Source organism: Candoia aspera, chromosome 1 (genome assembly GCF_035149785.1).
Source record: "Candoia aspera isolate rCanAsp1 chromosome 1, rCanAsp1.hap2, whole genome shotgun sequence".
Lineage (NCBI taxonomy): Eukaryota > Metazoa > Chordata > Lepidosauria > Squamata > Boidae > Candoia > Candoia aspera.
The window spans coordinates 183819935-183847417 of NC_086153.1; positions in this window are offsets into that span (position 1 = coordinate 183819935).

Consider the following 27483-nt stretch of genomic DNA (forward strand, 5'->3'; position numbering starts at 1 on the left):
TATCTAAAGTAAAGAAGCAATATACCCGCCTGTTGTTAAAATAATTCCCACTTCTAAAATTTAAATGGCAACAGTAAATGGAAAAACCCCAAGGCATCTTGCTTGATAAATATATCAAGTGTCTGACATGCTAGTTTAATACACTGAATTTAAGAAAGATCTTATCAAACCTCAGATCAATTCTCTAGCTATTTGCATTTACAAGTCTAAGATCTTCTGTGAGAAAGATGCTAACCATGCATATCTGTTTTGACAGACCCAGAATTACATTATTTTATATTTTCATTAATACAAAAGGGGTTTGGAATTAAACTCGTTTTTAACTTAAATTCTATTTAAACGAAATATTGTGTGATTGATACAAGCAAAAAAATGGAAGAGATTTCCAGGGCATTATTCTGCTGGTTGTAAGTTTTATTTGCATCTTATTTCCTTGATAAAACAGTTTTCAAATTCTCATGGCTATATAAATATTTTTGAACCTAGTTAAAATACATATCCTCTTTTTAGTATTATGTGCGTTCAGCAATCTAATACCATCTAATATCAACACAAATTAATTACTTTTTAAAAACATTTTTAGAGTGAAGAAAAATCTCCTTTTCAATTATTTTTTCAACACTCCTTGAGAAAACATTTATTAATGTTATTATTAATAATATTCCTTTTTTAAGTGGTGAAATAAGATAATCTAAGATACAATCTTTCTATCTCATGCTCTCTGATTAGTCAGGATCATATATTTTTTTGGTTTTGTCCCCTACAATAAAAGAGTAGCAGCCAAGCCAGACCTATGTAAAAACACTGAAACATGAACCTGAAGAAAAAACACCATGGGAAAGAAGATGAGGATTAACTTTTCTAAAAGCTGTTTGCTTCAATTTTTTGCAAGTTGCACTTTTCATAAATCTATTTCATCACAATCCTAATGGTCTCATTATCTGAAGCTCTAACGTTTAGTACAATCTGGTGTTTGTACTTAAATCAGCAACAAGGAAATCACATAATTAGTTGCCATTAGGTATTAGATTACAAAACCAACAGACCTCCAAATTTGCATCATCCTTGATCACTGGCTATGCTGGCTGGGGTGATAGAAGTTACAGTCTGACTTTAGGCCTATTTTCAGCAGAAACATCTGTGGGTTATCCCAATGAATCACTTCTAGGAAATGAGGTGGATTGGCTCTATGAATTAGCAGTTCTGTGATAGTTTAACTCCTACATGCACATTTTTTACCAGAAAACTTCATAATGTAATTTTCCTTAACCCTAGTGACATATAAGGCATCAGTTTCCCTAGAATTACTTCTTGGCTATCATGTCATTTAATATACATCAACATTGTGCAGATCTTAAAGGGGTGTTTTGCTTTAACAAAAGTTAGCTGAAAAGGACCTGCAGAGGACCAGATCTCTACTCAGAGGACCAACTGTCCTCTCTCCAGTTGTACAGTTCTGTCAGTCACCTAGTACTCAGAGCGATGAAAAGCAATGAAGTGACTAGAGCCCATATAGCAACATATTTAAATACAATAAAAGATTTGTAACATCAATTTACAATTTTACTCTGTAGTAGCAATAGACATGTTAATATTTCAGGACATTTACCCATACCATCCAACAGAGCTACTATGTCAGGTAATGAAGGACTCTGGGCTGCAACTAGTAGCAGGCCACTGGGATCTATCTGCAGGTTAAGTCACTTGGACCTATACTACCCAGAGACCATTGTTTTGAAAAACTCAAAATAGCTGATGGCACTAGTGCAAAGTCTACTCAAGTTTTAACTGATACTTCGAACTTGGGTATCTTGAGGGTTGAAAGCCACCTTTTCTTCTCTGAAGCAGCCAAGGTTGTTTAGGATATGCAGTTCTTACTAAGAGTGGTATTGGCTAATAGGAAAAGCATATGCCTAAGTTTTATATTTCGAGTGCAATGCCTGATTATCACTCAGTGATAACCTTGCATTTTCATATATGTACGCCTAAAACCACATCTAGTTGTCTTAGTAAAATCTTCACAAGCATTGGATTGTCCAAACTAAAAAGGTAAGATGCTGATATTGAAATCCAAGTTTCACACCTCTGTATCCTCCATGACTACACAATAACACTCTTCTAGCACATAAAAGATGTAAAAGATTTACTGCTTAAAACACACTATACTCAAATGTACAAGTAGTTATTGTATTATATGAAAAAGGTAGTAGACATTATCTACTGTAAACATGATTGTAGCAGTGGCTGTGAAATCATGGAATGTAGGAATGGGTAGCTTATTTTTATAGTAATAAGGATGAAAGAGATTGCATAACTAATCAGAATATGAATGATAAACCAATTTATAAATATTGTGCAGTTGTTTTCCATAAGATTTTCTAAGCAACTTTTCCATATAACATTCTGACATACCACACATGCTCTTCATTAAAACCAACATCAGTGGATTATTAAAAAGGCTACAGGATGTAGTTTTAATCTTGGGTAAAGTAATCTGGCTGCTGATCAGGATTATAAATGCACTTCCTCTCTCTCTCTCTCTCTCTCTCTCTCTCTCTCAAACACACACTCACACACACACACACACACACAGAATAAATCTTTTCTCAATGATCCAACTGGAAAAAAAGATGAAAAGATAGTTCTATTAGCAATGTTATGTTCTTGTCCTTTATACAAGCATATAAGTACAACATGCAAAATGTTATACTCATTATTGCTTATGTTTACAGTTCTAAGAAGAATGGTAACTTCTTAACAGTGGACCTATATTACAGAAATTTACAAGGTGATATATTGTGCCATTCATGACCTCTGGGCTGTGGGAGTTAGTTTCCATAAAAGGTTGCATAATAAATGTTAACAGGGGATTCAATGTGCACATTTTACTTCTGTACACAGGAACTGAATGTCACTGATCAGAAATTTGCCATGAACACACACACAAGAACGAGCTCCAGTCAAAGACATTGCAGAAAAAGTAAAGAAAAGGCAAGTACTGCTAGATCCATATTGTATAATGATATATTTTACGTAATGTTTTGCTATTACAAAAACAAACTTCCACCCTCAAAAAAGACTGATACAAACAGAAGCAAATTTGATATTTACAAAAAAGTTCTCTAATAACCAGCGTTGGTGGATATTAATGGTTGTGCAAATATGTTCAGGGTAAATAGCCAGACATGAGTTTCATCAAAGGAAGGAAGTCACAAAGAAAATATTGAAAAGCACATTGCCCTTCTTTAAAATAAATAATTTACTAAAATGTTATTGTGTTTATATATACCAACATTTTTTGCTTTGTTCTTGTTTTTGCTAATTCATCTTCCCATATTTTGTTTTGGTGGGGGGGTAGGGAATGTCATTTAGCTTAGCATCCTTACTATCAGATTTTGCTATTTTATTTATTTTTCCCATCTCCATTAATATTATTGACAATTTGAGCACTAGTTGAGCTAAGCTGAGTCATTCATTGATTCCCTTTATTGTTTAGCCAAGAACTGCTTCATTTTCCTTCCAGTAGTCATCTTTCTAACTGAAATATGGGACAATATATTTTATTATTGCTGGAGTTAAGTGCCATTATTATAATAGAGGAGATTGCTTAATCATTGAGCAACGACATTTGGAAGATCATTGTATAAAGAGAAAAAGGCAGTACTTAACTCTTCTACCACAGGTATTTACCCCTTCAGTAAAAAACTACAGTACAGGTTTAAAAGCAATACAGTGTTATAGCAGAATATTACAGACTTTCCAGGTTTCAAGCACAATCCTCAACCTTTTTAGTTAAAAGGATGTTAGGGAGCCAGTCAGGAAGCTGAATTAGTTCAATCAATAACCTGATTCATATAGAACAACCAAAAGGAAAATAAACCACAAACCCATTAGATATATAAGATAATGGCACTATGAATCCCAATGAATAGGTTAAGCTTTTTTGTGTATGGAGGCAACTTGCTTGTTTCTTTAAACATAAGAAGAAACATTCCTCAGCTCCAGTTGGCTTACAATTTGCAATTTCTTCTAGTGTGTTATAATGTTTCTCATGACTCACTCACAGCTGCTGCTTGACCAGATACTGTGGCTAGGAGAGCCTTTGCACAATTACATCTGATGTGCCAATTGGGACCATTTCTGGATCAGGAGGCATTGTGCATGGTCATTCACACCCTTGTTACTTCATGACTGGACTACTGCAATTTGCTGTACCTGGAGCTGCACTTGAAGACCATCCAGAAGTTGAAATTGGTTCAACATGCAGTGGTCCAGCTAAGACGGGTGTGTTGAGATTTGCCCATGGAAGCCAGTAATTCAGCATGCAGGTTAATATACACCATCCTAACTTTCCAAAGACATGGATGTTTCTTTTTAAACTTCCCATATGAACATAGGTAAAATTATACATGGATGTACAAATATCCTTTTTCTCTACCATGACATTCAAGCTAAAGTTTATAACAGTAACAGTAACTGATTAAGTTTATTCCCAACTATGAATAGCACTCCACTGGGGAAAACAAGTATCTAAAATTGTCCTTATTTTCAAAGATTTGTGATTTGTTTTCTGAAAGAAAGGCGAAGTGATCTGAGATTGGATGAACAAACTTTTGTACAGATTTGGTGAAGACCTAGCAGCACTGGTGCTGCTTCAGCAAATGTTCTTTATAATATAATGCAATCCCACTACCAACTGGAGTTGGATGAATGTGCATATGGACTCCTACCATAACTGGTAAGGCATTTGGAGCAGTAGCAGTCATTTTCTATGAGCATGCGATTGAGGATTTAATTTTGCTCTTCTTCCCTTTCCAACCTGGATATCAGCATTTAAAATGACTGCATTTTAGGTGTCTAAAACAGAGGCAGAACTGCCAGCAAATTATGGTTTTATAGAAAAACAGGAACTCAAATAAAATTAATTTAACAAAATCAAGAGTAGAGAAATAGCTCTCTTTGTCTTGAAAGAGAATCTCAAAAACCAAAAACCAACTAAACAGATTTCCAGAATCTCTATAACCATTATCTAGAAGCAAGGTCAACTCACAAATATTACCCAGAGTTCAGATCTGAAATAAGGCAGCCAAATACAGAGAATCTTCTCTATGTTATAAAATAACGAAAAAAGACAGCAATAGCTGCTTTGTCAGAGTAAGTAGAACCAATGTCAAAAGGAAAAAAATCAAGTTTTCATAAAATGAAATGAAAAAGTATTTGCTATATTTTCTTTACGCTAGAAAGAAAACAAAACTGATCCATGTCTGTCTATTAAAAAATAAACTCTACTGATTTCAACTGGATATACAAGTATTCCCAAGTAAGCTTGAACAGACTGCAACTTTAATCTATAAATCATTACTGCAGACTTCAGGAAATATTACCTCTTATTCCGAAGTAATAGAACACTAGATAATAGAAGCCAATGAACCTTGAAAACAATAATCCTATCATTCAGCCAAAGCTCAATTTTATTTTATTTTTTATTCCAGGGAACAGACTATGAGGAACCAATAGAGCTGGGGAAAGGACATCAGTATAATGCTGGTGCTTGGCGATTTAAAATTTTATTTTCAGCCCTGAACAAAGCTGAAGTCTAAAAAATTGTATTTTAATCTAGGGATCTCTGAGTCTAGGGATTTAAGAAATTATTTTACAACCAAAGGAAAAATGCATACAGAATAAATAAATAAATAAAAATAGCCTACCAATTTTGCATCCCCATCTACCAAATTGTTTATTTAATGGTGCAGAATAGAGGATCATTTGGTGTCCTACTTTCTACCCCTATTCTGCTGCTGTTATGTACATAAAACACTTGAGGCTGGAATAACCAAAGGCCACTCGCTTTGGGACTGTCCATGGTGATTATCCAGTGTTGTTTCCAACAGCTCTGGAAAATTCTGTGTTTTTTTGATATGTGTATATATAGAGAGAGAGGTGATGAAAAAGCAACAAACTTGCTTTTGTTCATCTCTCTCTCTCTCTCTCTGCATTTGCTTGCCTTTTATCCCATCTTTGCCAGTTAACTGTTTTTTTTTTCATGTTTGCTGATAAACATCAAGCTACGTTTTTGCTAGCTGAACAGAGTGGTGTATGTGCTTGCTTTGATCTGAATATAGGGATTTATAGGGAGTGTTCTGGGTGCAAACTAAACTGAAAATTAACCACGGTAATTTTGCAACAGAAAGAGCTAATGATACTTACCAACAAGATCACATATCAATATATAATATGGGCAAGGCTCAAGAAGTAAAAGTTTAAAATCCACCCAAGGTGCCATTAAAAAATTAAGCACTGTCTTATTTGGAATCAACCGGTTCACTAATTATGCATTTGTGGATTTAGTTGTATTTCATTATATAATTTCATTATAGCATATTAGATATTTAGATAACTTTTTAAAGCTAGATACAATCTCTCTTAATAGGAACAAATGTACTTTTCTCCTTCCACATCTGCAGCATATTCAAATATATTGTAAGATATTCTTTTACAGTTCTGACAAGCATATAATACCATTTAAACAAATCTTGTATAAGTGTTATCTTGAAACTGAATACATTAATAAGGCTTTTATTGTCTAACATATGTATTTCCAGTCTGCAGCTGTCATTCTAGTAATAAATTCTGTCTTGCCGTTTTGTTCTAGGTCAGTTACCTTGGTGCCCCAGAAACATTTACTTTAACTTAAACCAAACTTTTTCCAGTCTTCTTGATAAACATTTTGACAGAGAGGCCAAAAATGGAGTGTGGGTCTTTCTATGTATTGGTTTATTTGTAGCATTCTATCTCATTTTTCAGAGCAATTATTGTCTCCTAAAAATTATTGTCTCCTAAAGTAAATCTACTAAAACAAAGAAATAGTCCCTCACCTCAGTTTCAAAAGACACGGCAAACAAGGAATAAGAAATAGAGGGAAGAAACAGAGAAGATGGGGAAACTTTCTTCAAGGCCATTAGGAAGTAATGAATGTTATGCTGCAAGTGATAGATGGGCAGCTGATACCATCTTCCTGAAGCTCTTGCATAAGCAACGATGTTCCTTTGGCCAATGCATGGGGACAGTGGGTGCTGTCCTTCAACTTCCCAGTCCCAGAGAAGGTAAGTGTTCCACCTGGTAGGCAAGGGCAAGGCAAACTCCCTAAAGCCATTCTGACTAGTATACTATAAGTAGCCATGTCAGTGCACCTCTTATCATCATGTTATTTGGGTGACTGGTGGTAACAGAATTGTGGGGTCTGATAAATAAGGCTAAAGTGTGCTACCCATCCATGTTTCAATCCTGGAGCAAAGGATTTATATTAAATATACAAAAGTATATTCCCTAAATAAAAAATTCCTGTATGGCCCATAAACAGTAAACTAAGTAAGTAAATAACGTAGAAATAGAAGAGAAAATGAATACATGATTGAGGGATACTGAGTAAGGGGAATGACAATTAAAAGAGATGATTTTATATGGATATTACTTACAGGATACAAAAACTACCCAATAGATTGTAAGCAATTATTATACGTCTGTTAATTGTGTGATTGAATTATAGGTCCCTGAGATATTCTTAAGCAGACTCTGAACTTTTTTTTTAAGCACTGGTCTCTAGCCTGGACCTCTCTGTCAATGTCACATTTATTAACATGAGTTTAAAATTTATTATTTATTTTCCTTAGTTATATTGTTTTATCCTTCACAGTTTAATAGATATTAGAAACTGGTTATTCTGTGGAGAACTGTTGGAAATTTAATGTCAACTACTTCTAGTGGCCAGATGCGTACATGTCACAAGGTTTCTAATTAAGATGAAGCAACCACAATTTCTATGATCATTCAGTGTTAGGGTAGAACTATTCATATGTTCTTCTGATTCTCGTTCCAAAGCAAGTTGTTAGGTTTAACCTATATCATGAAACCAAATAAATCCCTTCCGCTAATACTAAGATAGTTTTTGTTTCTTTTTGCTCTTAACTTGTTTACAAGGCTAGGAAGACCCAGCTACATCTAGGCGTGCTAACTGTACCTCTGATAGCCCTTTTCTAATTAATTATAACATCAAACTTGCATGGCACAAAAAGGCAGGCCCAGTTGCTGGAAGTCAGAGGAAATAAATTAACCTTTCAATGAAAAAGTAGAATAAAAGAAGTTGGGTGGGTGGGAAAGAGAACTCTGTGTTTTGCATTTAATCTTTAGCCTTTAAATATAGAACATTTCAACTATTTTTTTGTGCTATCTCTGTTTTTATTTTTATATATCACATACTCTTACCTACTTTGGGGGGGGGGCGGTACCTTCGTGTCAGTCTTGACTCCTGGCGACTACCTGGACAAGTCCCTGCTGTTCTTCTTGGTGAGGTTTTTCAGAAGTGGTTTGCCCTTGCCTCTTCCTTCCTAGGCTGAGAGTAAGTGAGTTTGTGCTTCAGGAGGGACTAGAACCCATGGTCTCCCGGTTTCTAGGCTGGTGCCTTACCCACTACCCCAAACTGGCCCTTAACTATTGCTATACCTTTTTAAAAACCATAATTTTAATATGTGATAAGCTGTTATTTGAAAAATGACATCTACATTTTAAAGCAATACATTTAGAAAATGTGAAAATCAACCCTCTAGCTGTTTTATTTCAGCATCTTTTGTTCTACTTAGCATTCGGTATGTTACAATATAACTATAATTAACCAAAATAATTCAGTAGAGGGAAAAGCATTGCATTTCATGGGCTTTTGCTGACAAATGAAAGTATAGAAGCAACAAATATAATAGGCTGTTTTTACACAAAGCAACATGTGAGAAAAGCTACCACAAGGACAATCATGTTCTTGCAAGATGCAGTTTTTAAGCACAAGCTTTTGTAAAGCAGAAAGTCCCACTCTGTCAGATGCATTAGGATTTAAGGGTAGATTAATTTAAAACTTGAAGTGGAAAGTTAAGACTGACTGCTATCTCTTTAACAAGGTCTGTTTGTTCAGATATCCCAGGATAGCTGCAGTAGCAATTGTTTGTTATTTCAGTAGTACCCTTATGTTGTGGAATGATTGGTGAGATGAATAGCTTCTTTATAAGCCATTCTCAAAATAAGTCCTTTGCACTGAAGCAGCATCAAAAGGATTCTGCTGTGATGGAAAAGCACTTGCTTATACTCCGAGCTAATGTTTTCTATGTGATGGTATCCTTAAGCATCAGGTAGATGGTGGCTGGGAGAGAAAGAGACAAAGAGGGAGACAGAGAGAAAGAAAGGATAGTCTTAAAGCTTATAAAAGTTTGCTTTAGTAAATGAAATAAATTTAGCTACATTGAGTTTTTAGGAGATTGAAAGATAAAAACTTATTGGAAGTAGGAAATCAACAGAATCCAGCCAATAGTTTTTGGCAGTGAGAAGGAAGAGATCTCAATACAATTTCCTCCAGGTTTCAGTGACTTTCTGTAACAGAGCCAACCATTCCAAAATCACATAGAAGAACAGGAATAAACAAATCTGACAAGAGGTTAGATAATTAAATTGTGCATTTCATTTCATGTAAACGTATAAACGTACAATGACTGTAGCTTGCCAAACTGAACAAGTCTTCCAACATACAATACAACTTAATTTTAACATTATCATATCTGATGATTATACTACACTAAGGTATTTACAGCCTCAAGGCTATGAACAACCATAGAATCAACATCCCAAAAAATATTTAGGGACCTTATCAATTTCTTAAGTCCCAGTTGCCAACTGTGAATGGGACTGGGTCTTTGGGGTTGGATGGAGTAAGACAAACAAGTTTGCTTCCCAGTGTATATTTTTTCACATCACTCAACAGCATATGCCAGGAAGCAGATGCTTTCAGGGAGATCTATGAATTGGACTGCCTGAGTTCCAAAGATGCCTTTAGGAGAAACCATACAGAATTTTGGAAGGACCTCTTATATGAGCCACCTCAAAACTAAAGAGGATAGAAATAAAGTATATCACTCTAGAGCTGTATTCATTAGTTTAATTAGAAACCTAGGCAGATGAATCTAGATGAAGTTACATTTTAGAAAAATCTCTAAATCATATTACTCATATATTTTAATGTCACCCATACAATTTGTGTGTTGAATTGTAATGGCCCACAGCATTGTCTAAAATAAAATAAATAATGTGTCGCTATATTTTATAGAGGAGCTAGTTTGGTGTCGTGGTTAAGGCACTGGGCTAGAAACCAGAAGACCATGAGCTCTAGTCCCACCTTATTTTTACTTATTAAGCCAGCGTGGGTGACCTTGGGCCAGTCACTCTCTCTCAACCCTATGAAGGAGGCAATGGCAAACCACTTCTGAAAAACCTTGCCAAGAAAACTGCAGGGACTTGTCCAGACTCTGAGAATCGGACACAATTGAATGGGGTGTGTGTGTATGTGTATATATACACACACAGAGAGAGTATATATAGTATATTCCAGCATACAGTGCAGAATCTGTACCTAGTATGGTACAGATTAAGGGGAGAAATCCTGCTGCTGCTGCTGCTGCTGCTGAACTCTCCATAAATATGACAGCATAGCAGCAATGTGGTGAATCCTCCCAATATTATACTGTTGGAACAGGGCTATAATCCAAAGTGTACATGGTATAATGATGTTCAAAAATTGTGCAGAGCTTGCTAATTTATTGTGACTGACCAATAAATATAATCACCTTGGTGATTCAAATAAAAATGTTATATATTAAACATATTTTAATAATAAGTAAGATATACAGAATCAGTGCATCTGCTTGTTGGCTTGCAGTAACTAAGCTTGCTAATTAAGAATATATATTATCAGGTTATGTAGTGAGTACAGCCCATTAACCATTTCTGGAGGGTAGGAAGAGATGGCATAATCCTCTAGTCTAGTCACTTCCACCTCACTGTGAATGTAACCTCCACCCATGTTTTCCTGCCCCATGTTGAAAGTAGTGTTTTCCAGCTTGTGCCATTGTCTGATTTGCCTGCTGCACTTTACTCCCTTCTAGACAAACCCCCCACAATTTGGTTGTACACAGTATCAGGAATGCACACTCACCTGAGTCAGGGCTCAGCACCCGACAGTTCTAACCTCTGCTGTAGTTGTTATTAACAGTAATGTTCTACTAGCATAGTAGTTTAATGTTTGCCTGACATGCAGAGGGTCACTAGTTCAAAACCCAGAAGGAGCACATACTTTTAATTACTAGGATTGTCTTGAGATATAGTCTCTGCTATTATAGGTAATATAATATATATTAAGATGCTATTAGGCAGCTTGGGAGGTGATGTGTGGTTGTGTCCAGGCGATTGTAAATACATCCTTGAGGGAGGGGGGTTTTCCAGCTGCCTATAAGGAGGCGCTGGTGCAACCCCTCCTCAATAAGCTATCGCTGGACCCTATTGTACGGGACAATTTTCGTTCAGTCTCCCACCTCCCCTTTTTGGGGAAAGTGGTTGAGAAAGTGGTGGCGTTGCAGCTCCAGAGGTTCCTGGATGAAAAAAAAAATCCGGACCCCTTTCAGTCAGGTTTCAGGCCTGGATATGGGATGGAAACAGTCTTGGTCACACTTATGGATGATCCCTGGTGGGAGCAGGATGGGGGCAGTGCATCCATCCTTGCTCTTCTTGACCTCTCAGTGGCTTTCAATACCATCGAACATGGTATCCTTTTGGAACGGCTCAGGGAGTTGGGGGTGGGCGGTGTAATTCTGCGCTGGTTCACCTCCTTCTTCCAGGGCCAGTCCCAATCGGTGGTGATAGGGAGTGAGAGATCTAACCCTCGGCCCCTCCTTTGTGGGGTGCCGCAGGGTTCAGTTCTCTCTCTGCTCGTCTTCAACATCTACATGAAACCACTGGGTGAGATCATCCCTCACCATGGGATGAAGTATCATCAATATGCTGATGATACTCATTTGTACATCTCCATCCCAGGTGAGGTAAGTGATGTTGTGACTGCCCTCTCTCGGTGCCTGGGGGCTGTGGGGGTCTGGATGGGGAACAACAGGCTTCAGCTGAACCCTGGTAAGACAGAGTGGATTAATGGCTCCTCTGTATCTGGGAAATTGACATCTTTAGTTCTGGATGGGGTTGCACTGCCCCAGACAGAACTTGGGGGTCCTCTTGGACTCATGACTCCTGCTTGAAGAGCAGGTGGCAGTCATAGGCAGAATGGCCTTTGCACAACTTTGCGCTGTGCGCCAGTTACTCCCTTTCCTGCATCAGGAAGCCCTCCAAACAATCACTCATGCCCTGGTCATCTCCCATATAGACTATTGTAATGTGCTCTACATGGGGCTACCCTTGAAGAGTATCCGGAAGCTACAGCTGGTCCAAAGTGCAGCTGCACAGGCAATTCTTGGTACCCCAGGATTGGCACATGTAACACGTTTGCTGCACGAGCTGCAGTGGGTACCAGTTTGCTTCCGGGTCCAATTCAAGGTGTTGGTTATCATCTTTGAAGCCCTACATGGCTTGGGTCCAGGTTACCTGTCTCATCCCCATTACATCAACCCATCCCACCCGGTCATGCAGAGAAAGCATATTAAGGACCCTGTCAGTTAAAGAACTCCGGTTGGCGGGGTCCAGGAAGCGGACCTTCTCTGCAGTGGCACCCACCCTTTGGAACATTCTGCCACTGGAGACCAGGCTAGTCCCATCTCTTTTGACCTTCCGGAAGTCCCTGAAGACCTGGCTCTACCGCTGTGCCTGAGGTGGGGAGGAGGATAGTCATTCCTGGGGATGGCTGGCACCTTAGTGCTCCCCACATATATACAAATGGAATTAGATCTTTTACTGCCATCTGGATTTTCTTTTTTTCTTTTTCTTTTTTACATTTATATTTTATATTTGTATTTGTATTTATATTTATATTCTACATACTATGGTTATTGTTTTTAACTTGTTAGCTTTATTGTAAACCACCCAGAGTCCCTTTTCTGGGGGAAGATGGGTGGTGGCAAAATTTGAAAAATAAATAAAAAAAATTTAAAAATTCAGACATTATTGCTGATGCACACTAGATAATTGAGAAAGCCAAAGAATACCAAAAAAGAAGTCAGCATATGTTTCACTGATTATAGGAAGGCCTTCAATTGTGTCAATCATGTCATGCTGTGGAATGCACTTAGAAGAATGGGAATCCCAGAACATCTCTGTCATGAGTAAGGATGGCGAGCAGGGGGCTCCCATCCAGACTGTTAAGCGCATGCGTAGCACTGAGGAATTGGGCAGCCATTCAAAGAGACACAGATCGGGACCGCCTTAACCTTTGGGGTTTATATGTCTGGGTTTTTCCCACGCTTCTTCAGTTTGTTAGGATTCCTGTTATGTACTAGCAATAAACATTAGAGACCAGTTCCTTGTCTCAGCGTGTTTCCTGGCTGTTAGGACAATCTCATTGTCCTATATGCTGATCAGGAAGCTACAGTATGGACAGAACACAGTAAAACAGACTGGCTTCAGGTTGGCAAAGGGGAGAGACAAGGCTGTATATTTTCTCCTTATTTATTCAACCTATGTGCTGAATATATATTAAGGGAAACTGGACTGGAAGAAGAGGGGCATGGTTTTAAAACTGGAAGAAGAAATATCAATAACCTGCGCTAGACTGATGACACTACTCTGATAGCCCAAAATGCAAAGGGTCTGAAAGCTATAGTACTAAAAATCAAGAAGTACTTTGAAAAAAAAATGGCACAAATATCAAATATAAAGAAGACCAAACTACTGACAACAGATACGACTACTAGTCTTAGAACTAATAATGAAGATACTGAAGTGGTAGATAGCTTCAACCTTTTAGGATCAATCATCAACAGTAAAGCCACAAGCAGTCAAGAAATATACCGCAAACTAGAACTTGGTAGAGCAGCCATGAAAACCTTGGAAAAGATATTCAGTTGCCATGATGTGTCTATTCCTACAAAGGTCAGAATTGTGCAAGCAGTAGTATTCCCTGTAAGGCTCTATGGGAGTGAAAGTTAGACTTTGAAGAAGTAGAAGAGTATTTATGCTTTTGAACTTTGGCATTGGAGAAGACTCCTGAGAACACCATGGACAGCCAAGAAAACAAATGGATCATCAAATAATCAACCCAGAATTCTCACTCGACACATAAATGACCAGGCTCAAATTATCCTACTTTGGATATATTATGCAAAAACCTAGCTCTCTGGAGAAGGCTTTAATGCTGGGAAAGGTAGAAGAGAAGATGAGGATGACCAGCAGCAAGGTGAATCAACACAGTTACAATGGCAATGAGTCCACCATTGGAAGACCTGAAGGACCAGGTTAGGGACAGATCACCATGGTGAAAATCTATTTATGTAATAGCTAAGAGTCATCCTTCATTTGCCAACTTGTTCCTCCTACTGCTGAGGCATACCCAGCCTGGCTTACCTCAAAGGGCTCATGCATAGGAGTCTGCCATATTATACTTGTCCCCTTGGACACATCCAGACTGAATTGGCATAGCATTATCTATCAGAGGCTACTTAGGAAAAGCATCTGAAAACTCTCAAACTTAATTACTTTTGTAATTTTGCTGGCTTCATTTGCTATTTGGAACACATTGCATCAGTCTTATAGTAAGAGTATAGTAATTAGTATAATAATATCCAATATCCTAAGAGTATAATATACATTGAGGGTCCAATGTATATTTCAGGTACTGATTTTTAAAACTTTAAATGAGGATGGGTGATGGACACTTGAAAATTCTTTTTCTGCTCTGTATTAGCCTATTCATATTTGAAGATTTTTCTCAGAAGTATTTATTTATTTATTTGATTTATTTGATTTCTATAGTTGCTCCATACCATCACACTGCAGTGGATGGCTATGTGGAATAAAGAATTTTCTACAATTATACTTACTCAGGGGAGCTACTTTCCTAGGAATTTAAGCCACTACTTTCTTAGGAATTTAAGCCAGAATTCCTGTATGGTATTTTTGAGAAGGCTGGCAACAGAATCATTGTATGAGGTTTTAAATAGTGTATGATTACGCTGATTTGGTATTGTACTACTCACTGCTATTAATATTTGTTTTCCTGTTTGGTGGATTGTTACTCATCTTCTTCAGATTCTATTGTAGTTACAGCTTCCATCTTATTATAAAGTTTGTGTCATTATGTAGATTTTGGGGCAGACAGAATTAAGAATATTTTAATAAATAAAACAAATAACCTTCCTGCTAAATATTCTGCAAACAAAACTACAATTTCAGATTTTGGGGTGGCAAAAGGAATAGCAGATCAAACATGATTCAAAAGTCAGCATGGGATATATTCAAGGGCAAAAAAATCAAATCAGCAGTTTATTTTAATAATGCTATCCTACGAGGAAAGCATCCTTAAGCTCAATAGGATTTGCTCCCAGATAAGCATGTACTGTATTGTAATTGCAATTGTAAAGATAAGACCATAATAAATAGCTTATTTATATTACATATAATAACATAGGTTAATATAATTAACACAGCTGCTGAGTTCAGCTTGATATCCTCCAAGCTACAAGTGTCAGCCTCTAAAAGATAAGTGGTGCCAACAAAAGAGTAAAGTGAATGGCATTGCCTCCCAGCCCAAATCCTGATTTTCTTTTAAGATCAGCTGTCTCTGAATTACACCTGCCAGGTACATACTGCCTGGTGAATGGAGGTTGTCCTTTCTAGTCTGGAAGATGTTATCAGCACCTGTAAGAAGGTTTTTAGGTGTGCTGATTCTTTCTATATTCCACAAAATAACTGTGTTGATCGTAAGTTCTCATACCTTCTGCTAGCTGTCTAAAATGGTTTCATAAAGTTTAGTCCGGCAAATGGTCAGTGACACTGAACCAAGTTTAGAATATTGGCTGCTTCATTATTAGAGTGATTCATTATTAGGGTGCGTATTGGGTTACAATTTGGAGGGTATCTTATTATCCTATTCTTTATATAATGTTTATGAAATTTGCATGCCTTCTCTTTGTATTTAACTTTGAATACTAAGTTTGCTTAGAAGTCATTATGGTATTTTTACTATCAGATGATTTTCCATAATGTTGTCTTGTTAAAGTATTAGATGATTAAGTCTGTTCTTATATATGACAGTTTTGGGCTTCTTTTAAAAAGAAATACAGAGCACAAACAAAGCAACTGGCACTGCAGAAGACACAAATTGGTAAGAAATCTAGTTACCTGACCCCATTGATTAAATAATATGACATTACTTGTGGTTATCATAGATGTTCATCCATTATTTCAGAAAGTGTGCCTACTGCTGAACAAATCAAAACTTCACAAGACTGTTAATAAACGTCAAAGCCACATACTTGCAAAGCCCACTGAACTGAACAGTAGCCAAGACAGTGCTGGAACGTGATGCAGAAATCCAGAAATAGTTGTTTAGAAACAGGTAGCTGTACTACAGGTAATGCTATACACTATACACTAATTCCTGGACTCATAAGTACGTATCTAATCCCACTGTACATTTTCCAAATGAATAAATGAAGTGAAATAAAATATGACTGCACCTCTTTGCATAGTCAACCCAACTCAAACTGAGTAATAGCTTCCTAGGCATTCAATAGGGCCTGGGCAGGTAAGAATCTTTATTGTATACAAGGATGAAGCTACTTTAAGCCATTAATAAAATGGAGATCCTTCTTTTATCTGAGGCAATTTACTTATTGTGCTTCTTTAGCCCACTTTTCCCATGGCTTAATTAACATTTTGCCTTGTACCTCTCGGCCTTGGAGCTGAGTGGCTGTTGATTTCTGGCAACGTTTCTGCAGTAAGAAACTTTAAATTCAAACGTAAGTCCCACACCATCTGTTTTTCCATTCCCCATCCCTTTACTTCCTCCCCTTTCATCCTCATCATATAGTTTTTTATTGATTAGCCATTAGGCCATATCAAAGTACAGGATATAAAACATAAAACAACAATAAGACCATATGTAAAAATAGAATAAAAGAAACAAATTAGATAAGAAAAGGAATAAAAATGCAAATCATATTTCTGAATCACCCCTATAGTTTACCCCAATAAGGCTCACATATGCAGATCTCAACTGAACTGTTTTATTGAAATAAAGGGTCAAATTATATGTAATTTTTGGATTCTGTCCACACATGAAATATGCTGTTTTAATATAAGGATCCCAATAGGTTATTCATCTAATGTGCAGTCCTAGATACTGACCTCTCTCTTCTTATACAATTGACATTCAAATAATATGTGTTTTATGTCTTCTATCACCAGGGCTGAAAACAGTCAGGCATATGGTGCGAGACCAAACAGCATTTCGTTTTGTTATACATAGGATCGCCATGAGTCGTAAATGACTCAATGGCAACTAACAACAACAATCACTGGGGCTCTGCAGATACAAGTTCATTATAGGGGACTTTGTTAAACCTTCCATATTTAACAATAGTGTCCAGCTGCTCAAATCTTGCTCAAGTAAATACCACCCTAAGATGTTTAGGCACTTCTGTGTTTAGATACTTAGCAGTTTGAAAGGTACATTTGTAGCAGCTCATCCATTTCAATGTGCTAAGGAGGCTATAATCTTTCTGTGCTTCTATACCCAAGTTTCCTTTCATCCTCACAGAAACCGGCCCTTCTTCCTCCAGATTTAAAAGGATAAAATGATTGGCACTTCCCTTCCACCATCCTCTGTCTCTGTCATTGTAGGCTCCTCCCTGAAACCTGAAATTTCAGAGCTCTCGCTTTAGGGTGGCACAGCCTCTTACAGTCTGGAGGCACAAAAGGCAGCAAGGAAATTGGCATTTGCACCTTCCTCAACTATATTTGTAACTCCTTCATCAGTCGTCCAACCTCAGGCCTTCCCCATGAAATCCCCCTCTTCCCCAGCATCAGAATTGCTGGCAGTTGCAGAAACTTGGTTGACTTGTCAGATGTTTGGGTTTGTGAGGGCATTACATGTGATTTCCGTAGCTTAGCATAACAGTAAGTTATTTTATGTATATCTTATATGTAAGGAATATTATAAGGAATGTAGCTTAAGAGATCACTACCGCACCTGCTCAACATGAACATATGAACAAGCTTCTGCTTACGACTAAGCCTCTGCACATAACTAATGATGTAAGCAAGGAGGAGACTACATAGTATATACTGAAACAGTGAAATCATTTTCTTTGTCTTTGATGCTCCATCATATGAATTAGATTACAATTCCCTGCAGTCCAGCTTGGGCCTTCAGTAACCATTTTAAGGGTTCCAAATCCAGGGGTTAGTCTTAACTATAATAGCTAGGTGGACAGATTAAATAGGTAGAAATTATTTGATTCAATGAGGTTACCAGAATCTATTCGAGCCTGTACTATAACTGCATTCTGTTACTAGTGCAGTTATAGTACAGGCTATGAGAGGAATGACTCAATACTAACATACAGCCCCTGTAAGAGCTAATTCACATATGGTCAAAGATAAACAGACTGATACCAGATCTGTCCATTATAAAAACAGGAAACAGTGCCTCCCATCCAAAAGAAAGAGTCATCTGGACAGTTGCATAAACCAGGAAGGAAAAAGAGACACAAGAATTTGGAAGTTTTGTTTCTTTATAAATTGGGGTCACTTTTGATACACACAGCAATTACTGGAAGTCTTTCATATGGCTTTATATTGTTTTCTACAATAAACTTACTTATCTGAGCTCTGCACATCTGTGAATTGAATAGCATTTCATGAGTTGCCTTAGTTTTCCTTTTGTTTCAACATCATGGTTTTCATACATGCCTTCCAGGACATGTTAATGCATTGCATCTCTCTCCTCCTTTAAATAGAAGAAATGAAAACTGCAGTGTTTTTTTAAAAACAAAATCAGTAATACTTTCCCCATGGCTAAAGCTTTGATTATGCCTAGTTGGATTTCCCTGCCGATTTTTAAAAAGTAATGCCTGTGACTTACTACAGTCTACTATTGAAGGATGCACTACCACCACCATTACCATCATTCTCCATTCAAAAACAATAAATAAATAGCGGTATTGTATTGTATTGTATTGTATTTATTGCTCACATTTATATGGCTGCCCATCTCACATGAGACAACTCTGGGCAGCATACAACAATGAGGTAAAAGCAACGAATAAATAAAAACAATCATTATAAAAGATATAATTATTAAAAAGATATTATTTTTATTAAAATTATTATTAAAAATATTACAAAATTATAAAATCATTGTAAAATATACCAACCCTGTGGAGAGAGCAAGAATGTCAGTCATAGTAGAGCCATCTAAGAATGTCTCTCATTCCCAAAGACACCCAGACCTGACAACACAACCACATGTTGAGGGACTTCCTAAACAATAGCAGGAAAGGAACAATCCTAATGTTGGGGGGAGAATGTTCCACAAGGAGGGAGCCACAGCTGACAAGGCCTGCCTCCTGGGACCCACTAAGTGCAAATCCCTGGCAGATGGAACTTGTAACATGCCTTCCATCCTAAATCGAATGGGATGGGCTGATGTAATTGGGGAAAGGCGGTCCCTCAGATATGCCAGCCTCACGTCATGAATGTTGGCAGAGTGCTAGAAAGCCTTTGGCCCAGGAGAGGTCAGAAAAGTCACACACCAGGCATTCCTATAAAACTAATTTTTATTTACAGAAAGCAAACATATTTAAAAGCTTCTGCATTCTTACAGGCTCTCAGTGAGAGCTGCTTAGCTCTCTACGTGCCTACACAGAAGGGAAACTGAAACTAAAAACAAGTCCAGTAAAGTTCTTCGGCCCAGGTGCAAAAATTAACTGAAAAAGGGGACAATTAAATTCAACCTCTTCACCCGGCCAAAATGATTAGTTACCATAGTAACCTTAATCTGTAATAGAAAATATTAACACTCACCTTTTTATACTACAGAATAAGATGCAAACCAATTTGCTTTGTTAACTCTTTGTGTCTTTCCATTCACAATATTTTAACATTATCTACCCTTTGGTTTAACAGAAAGCTACCATCCTTCTTCCTGTGTATTTCCAAACCTAGGTTGTTACAGTTCCAAGGCTTTTTAACGTGAAATGGCTTTTCATGCAGGCTTCAAAATCAAACCTTTGTTTTTTTTCTGTTGGTGTGAACAGCAGCAAATCATCAACATAAATGCACAGATACATACAGCCTTGTTTGTCTTTCTTCATATATACACATGGATCTGCTTTTCCTTTTTCAAAACCAAAATTCTGCAGTTTTTCATCTAATTTTTGGTTCCAGGATCAAGCAGCCTGTTTTAATCCATAGATTGATTTCTGCAGTTCACAGACCAGATTCTCCCCTTTTTCATAGCCAGGGGGTTGCTACATATATAATTTGTGGTCCAAATTATACAGAGAAATGCAGTTTGAATGTCGTAGTGGTGAACTGACATTCCTTTGAGTGCAGCAATTTTTAACAGTAATCTAATTGATTCACCTTTAGTAACTGATGCAAAAGTCTTGTCAAAGTCTAATCTTTCCTTTGAGTGAACTCTTTTGCAACCAACCTTGCTTTATATTTTTGGATTTTGCCATCAGCATCCCTTTTCAGTTTGAAAACCCACCTGCAACCTAGACAGCATTCATTGGGAGGTAGATTTACCAGTTTCCATGTTTTATTTTCTTTCAAGGATGCTAACTCCTGTTGCATGGCAGAATGCCAATTTTGTGCAATCTCAGGTGGTAAAGCATTCACTTGTTCTAAAGACTCAGGTTCTGTGAATATGTGAAAAGCCTTTACTGTTTCAGCCTGAAAATGTGATGGAGGAACGCCTTTATTACTCCTCTGAGATCTGCGAGGTAATACAGGGCTTAAATTTTGACTCCTATCATTTTCCTGAGAAGCATGTGTCTCAGCAGACAGACCTTCAGTTTGCTTTTCTGGTTTAATGTCCTCATCAGGCAAAAGATCACTATCAGCAAGTCCTTGCTGTTCTGTTGTAGTGGTCAGATTGACTGGAGAGCTAGAATTTAATCTCCCCCAGTTTTGTTCAGCAAAAGAAGCGCTTTTGCTAATTATTAACTTCTCTCCCATTATGAACCTGTAGCTCCTCTGGCTTTGTTCAAAGCCAACAAAAATGGCTTTCTTTGTTGTGGGGCCTCCTTTCCTTCTCTGTTGTTTTGGAATATGAACCCATGCAGTGCTACCAAACACTCTAAGATGGCTTACCTTTGGTTTCACACCATAAAACAAATGGAATGGAGTGTCCTGAATCACAGAGTTATACAATCTGTTTTGTACATAACAGGCAGTCGATATTGCCTCTCCCCAATACTTAAAAGATAAATGTGAATCTTTAAGCATGCATTCCATCGCATTTTGCAAGGTTCTGCCCTTTCTTTCAGCAACACCATTTTGCTGAGGGGTGTAAGGGTTAGAAAGAATTTGTTCTATCCCCTTTTCCGATAAGAACCTTTTGAATTTGTGAGAAAGGTACTCTCCTCCTCTATCACATTGGAGTGCAGATACAGGCCTAGGGAATTTTCTATTTGCCCATGTCACAAAACCTTTAAATTTCTCAAATGCCTCATCTCTATGTTTTAAGATGTAGATAAATGTGTATCTTGAGAAATCATCAATGATGGTCATTGCATATCTTCCTTTTCCAAGACATGGAGCAAAAGGTCCAATAATGTCAGAGTGTACAATTTCCAAAGGTCTAGTTGTAACTCTGTCACTGTGCTTACTCACAGGAGCTTTTAGTGTTTTGCATTCTTTGCAAACTACACAATCTAGGTATTTGTCACAGGGTTTTATCTTTAGGTCAGCACACAGCTGTGGCATTTGTGCTATATACTTGAAATTAGCATGACCAAATCTCCTGTGCATCAGGTGTACACATTGGTCATGATATGACATGTTGCCAACTGCAGCCTTGCAGCTTGGCTTCCTTGCATTTTGCACCATGTACATGGAGTCTTTTAATATACCAGTAGCACACAATTTTCCATTTTTACGTATCTCACAACCATTTTTCTTAAATGTTATGACATACCCTGTTGCAGCCAATTGTGCCACAGATAAAAGGTTTGATTGTAAATTTGGCACATACAACACACCTTTTACAGTTTCTCCTAAGCACGATAAATACAAGTCACCTTGTCCCATAATTTTGGTCACAGACCCATCAGCCAAAGATACATTTTGTCTGTCTGTTTTAGACAGTGACACAAAAGAGCTTTTACAATTACATAAATGGCAATTGGCCCCAGAATCTAACACCCATATATCAGAATTACCCTTCTCAGCAACCTTTGCAATTTGGGTTGTCTGAAGAGCCTTCTTCTGTGTTGCCCTTGTGTTCTTCTGCTCTGTCTTTCTACTCTTGGGTCTCATAGCACAGTCTCTTTGCAAATGTCCAGCTGAACCACAAGTGAAGCATCGCTGGCTGGCTAGCGCTGTGGCCTCAGCTTCCTTTCCTTTCTTTTCCCTTGTTTTCTGGTATTGCAGCTTTCCAGAAGAGATGGGGGGGGAATCTTTCCTCTCTCTTCTCCCATTCAGCGAGTAAGCGCTGTGTAACATACAATGGGGTGAGGTCTGCTTCAGGCATAGCCTCCAGGGTACAAATCAGCATGTCCCACATTTCATTCAGTGAGAACAGGAGGATATAGGATTTTGTGAGAGATGTAAATTCCATTCCTCTCTCCTGCAACTCAACAAACAGCTGCTGAATATAATGCAGGTGCTCAGGAAGGCTATCTCCCTCTGCTAGGTAGGCTTTGTACAGCTTTTTTGTCAGGGTAACTTTACTCCCTGCTGTTGCCTTTACATACAAGTCTCTCAAAGCGTCCCAAAGTTGTTTTGCAGATTGCATGCCTTGCACGTGGACTAGCTGATTGTCCTCAACTCCCAGGATAATGGTGGCTCTAGCCCGCTCATCCTGTCTAAACCATTCAGCACTTGGATTTTGGGTGGGGTTGCTCACCAATTGGTAGCCAAAGATTCTCTCTGCGAAGGTACATCTCCATCTTCAGGGCCCAATTCAAATAGTTGGTCTCTGATAGGTGCTCCAGAGGCATCGCTGAGGGCTGGGAGGTAGCCATGGCTTCTTCCTTCTTTTGCAAGTCACCTCAGCTGGCTTTTTTGTCCTGTAGACCGGCAGTTGCTGGAAAATCTCCAGGTGGCTCCAAAGAAAATCTTCACAGGTCTTTGCTACCTGCCTTTAAATTGTGCATGAGGTGTGGAGCTGATCTCTCTATTCTCTCTGAGTTTTACTGGGCTTACTGGGTTTACTGGGCTGCTTACTGGGCCCATAACCTGTTAGCAGATTACTAGGAAAGCCTTTGGCCCAGGAGAGGTCAGAAAAGTCACACACCAGGCATTTCTATAAAAATAATTTTATTTACAGAAAGCAAACATATTTAAAAGCTTCTGCATTCTTACAGGCTCTCAGTGAGAGCTGCTTAACTCTCTACATGCCTACACAGAAGGGAAACTGAAACTAAAAACAAGTCCAGACAAGTTCTTCTGCCCAGGTGCAAAAATTAACAACTGAAAAAGGGGACAATTAAATTCAACCTCTTCACTGGGCCAAAATGATTAGTTACCATAGTAAACTTAATCTGTAGTAGAAAACATTAACAATGAAGGGCTTTAAAGGTCAAAACCAGCACCTTGAATTGGACCTGGAAGCAAACTGGTAGCCAATGCAGCTTACAAAGCAGAGATGTAATAATAATAATAATAATAATTATTATTATTATTATTATTATTATTATTATTATTCAAATTTTTGTTACCGCCCATCTCCCCCAAAAGGGGGACTCTGGGTGGATTACAATAAAATCAATAAAATCAAGACTATAATAATAACAATTAACATCTATAAAAACAATTACAGATATAAAATGCAATAAATAAGTATAAAATCCAAGAGGTTAAAAATTCTGATCTGGTGGGAGGGGCTCTAAGGCGTGAGCCAACCCCATGGATGGTTGCCCACCTGCCTGCCCCATGCGAGATAGCAGAACCAGGTTTTCAGGGCCCTCCTAAAAGTCGGGAGTGAAGGCACCTGCCTCACTTCTGAGGGCAAGATGTTCCAAAGGGCGGGGGCAACTGCAGAGAAGGCCCGTTTCCTGGACCCCGCCAGATGGAATTGTCTTATCTTACGCTCTTCTAGGGGCACACATAACTGCCGCTGCATTCTGTATCAGCTGAAGCTTCCAGATACTCTTCAAAGGCAGCCCCATGTAGAGCATGTTATAACAGTCCAATATTTGGTATGCAAGAAATTCAAAATTAAAATCTCTTTCCACATACAAAACTAACTATGAAATTCTTTGGATCATGGCCAAGTGTTTTAAACTTTCTGCATTCAATTTATAACAGATAAAAACATACACATTCAAAATTACTGTACCAGTAGTTCCCATTTAGTAACTGACTCATATAGTGACTATTTGCAAATATGAAGGTAATAAATGGTAATTAAAAAATCATTTTCCGACCAATGTGCACATTTATAACAACAAAAGCCTTCAGTGTGAAACTAATTAAGGACTGGTCAGATTCAGGCAGCAGTTGCTAGCTGGTGGGAGGGTTCTAATTAACTCATCAAGACTACAGAGCTGAACTTGTTAACTTGCCCTTAGCACTCTTTAGGGAAGTGCTGTGCCCCAGAGAACAGCAGCTCAGGAAGAGATAGCTTGTTTAAGCAATCTCTCCACCCTGCAAGGAGGCAAAAAAGGAAAAGAAAAAAAATGGGTCAGGCACAGGACACTATACAAGAGAACTTCATCTGAATGAGACAGCAACTATCGATCTTTGCAGCGTCTTTCTCTCATTCTCTCAGTCACATGGTTCACTTAGCGACTGGGTCACTTAGCAACCATTTTGTTAGAACCAATTCCTTTCAGGATAAGCTACATTAAGGAAAGTGCAGAAAATAATAAGAAATAGTTAACTAAAAAAATTAAAGACATAAGCAAAAGGAAAGAAAATATAGCAAAAACTAGTTCGCATCAACACAAATAAATATATTTTTCCATACCATTATACCTTTTGCAAACTCTCCTTGCTTCTACAACATTCATAGACTAATTCAAGCATTGTTTTTTGTTCTTTAAACTTTTCATCTCTCTGTTTTTGAGGGTCTGGCACATCCAATTCTCCCTTTGATTTAACAAAGTGGGCAAAGGTATTGCTCTTAAGGTAAAGGTAAAGGTTTCCCTTGACATTAAGTCCAGTCATGTCCGACTCTAGGGGGCGGTGCTCATCTCCATTTCAAAGCCGAAGAGCCGGCAGTTGTCCATAGACACTTCTGTGGTCATGTGGCTGGCATGACTACATGGAACGCCGTTACCTGCCTGCCGAAGCGGTACCTATTAATCTACTCACGTTTGCATGTTTTCGAACTGCTAGGTTGGCAGGAGCTGGGACTAGCAACGGGAGCTCACCCCGTCACGCAGATTCAAACCACCGACTTTCCAATTGGCAAGCTCAGCAGCTCAGCGGTTTAACCCGCAGTGCCACTGCGTCCCTTTGCTCTTATATGCAGCCATTTTTGTTTCTTTTGACAAGCATGATTCCACACCACAGACCACAGACCATCCCTTCCCTTTCTATCAACATTTGTACGTCTTAATTTTTTTAATCCATTTTTCCATCTTTAATAACATTCTTCTAAGGTACACAAATTGACTTACTTGCTGTAGTTTTTGCCATTTATATACCCTGCAATCATTTGCCCCATTTTCAGCAACCTTTGTCTTTGATACATTATTTTCAGGATCCATTCTCCTCCTTGCACATAAATTTGTTCTAAATTCATTGCAGTTCATTTGTGTTCTCAGACAGCAACGCATCATTATTTACATATAAACTACATTTACATTCATGCCCCCAACCAACATCACCACAAGCATTACTTATATATTTATCCATAAATACATTAAAATAAGGGGACATTACACATTCTTATCTTACCCCCTGTTCAGTTCTGGACCATTTGCTAAACATTCTATTTATTCTCACCCACACTTATCTTACCACATTCAACAATCATCCTTCAATCCATATCCGCAGAAACCATTCCATATTTTCAAGCCTATTCACTCTCATTTATTTATTTGATTTATATCTTTTTTTTTCAGAAGTTCAAGTAACATACATAAGTGTGCCTTTTCACGTTTTTCCCCACATCGACAACCCTGTTGGGTAGGTTGGGCTGGATGAGTTAGACTGGCCCAAAGTCACCTGGTGAGCTTCCATGGCTGAGAGTAGATTTCAGCCTGGGACTCCCTGTTGGCAGATGCTGGGAAAGCCTTTAGCCCAGGAGAGGTCAAAAAAGTCACACACCAAGCATTTCTATAATAATTTATTTACAGAAAACAAAAACAAAAGCAAAACATTTAAAGTACTTAGCTCCCTTTTTGGAGCAAGCCTTGCTGAGCTACATTTCCAGCAGAGAGAAAAAGAAGAAGTGAGAAGACAAGTCCGGGCAGATCCTCCCCTCCCCACAGGCTATTTGCATGAAGCACGTGAGAGGAGACAATCTAATACAACCCCTTCACCTGGCCAAAATGATTAGGCACATATAGCAGTCTTAATCTGTTAGTAGGAAAACCTCAACACTCCCCAGTTCTAGCCCAGCTCTTAAGCACACTGGCTCTTATATGCTTTCTCTAAATCAACAATGTGCAATAAACTTACCTTCTCACATACATGTATTTCTCAATTACAGATAAAAAGCTGAGGAGCTATTTTTTCTGTTATTGGCATTACTGACACTTTTTCCATTTCTGCTTCCTCTCTTTGTTCTGGGTACCTTTAAAATGTTTCTAATGTTAAACTAGCATTGTTATGATTAATCATTACATGTGATCACCATATTATTCAGACAAATCTTTATAATCATGCAATTTATGATTCCTGCACAGGCCGACATTTTGTAAAACCTCTTCAGGATTAGTCTGCATCTCCTATTACAGAAACAAAAAGTGAAGTGATAATTAAAGGATAATTTAATTCAAAACTATCTCACATTGTTTTTCTCCCATCAAACCTTCATTTCTTGCCATTCTACATAAAGTCAGAAGACTAGAGGAAATTTACATTATTCTCGCTAAGTACAGGGGCAGGAAAATTCCACCTAAATTACTGATTAAAATACCATGAAAAGTTGAAGATGCCTGAAATCCATACTGAGTCCTGGTGACTGTTTCCTTGCCATTTTTCGGCAAGAAGTGGTTTGCTATCACCCACTGGGTGATAGCAAACCACTTTGACTGTTTGTTTGTTTAATGTTTTTTTTTAATTCATCATACGCTCTGGACTTCCCAGGTGGATTTAATCCAAGTATCAACCAAAGCCAACTACCAAGATTAGCCAAGGCCATGCCACCTGCTGAAGCAAAACAGAAACAATAGTCTCTACTGGTTCTTTATTATACCCCAAACACCACCTGCCTGGGATTATTCCATGTTATCTTTATAATCCTATGCAGTAGCTGAAACTAGGGGAAAAAAACACAATTTCCCAGGCTACTAATTTAGCTCCAACGCAGGTCTAGGAAGGCAAAAAGGGAAATCG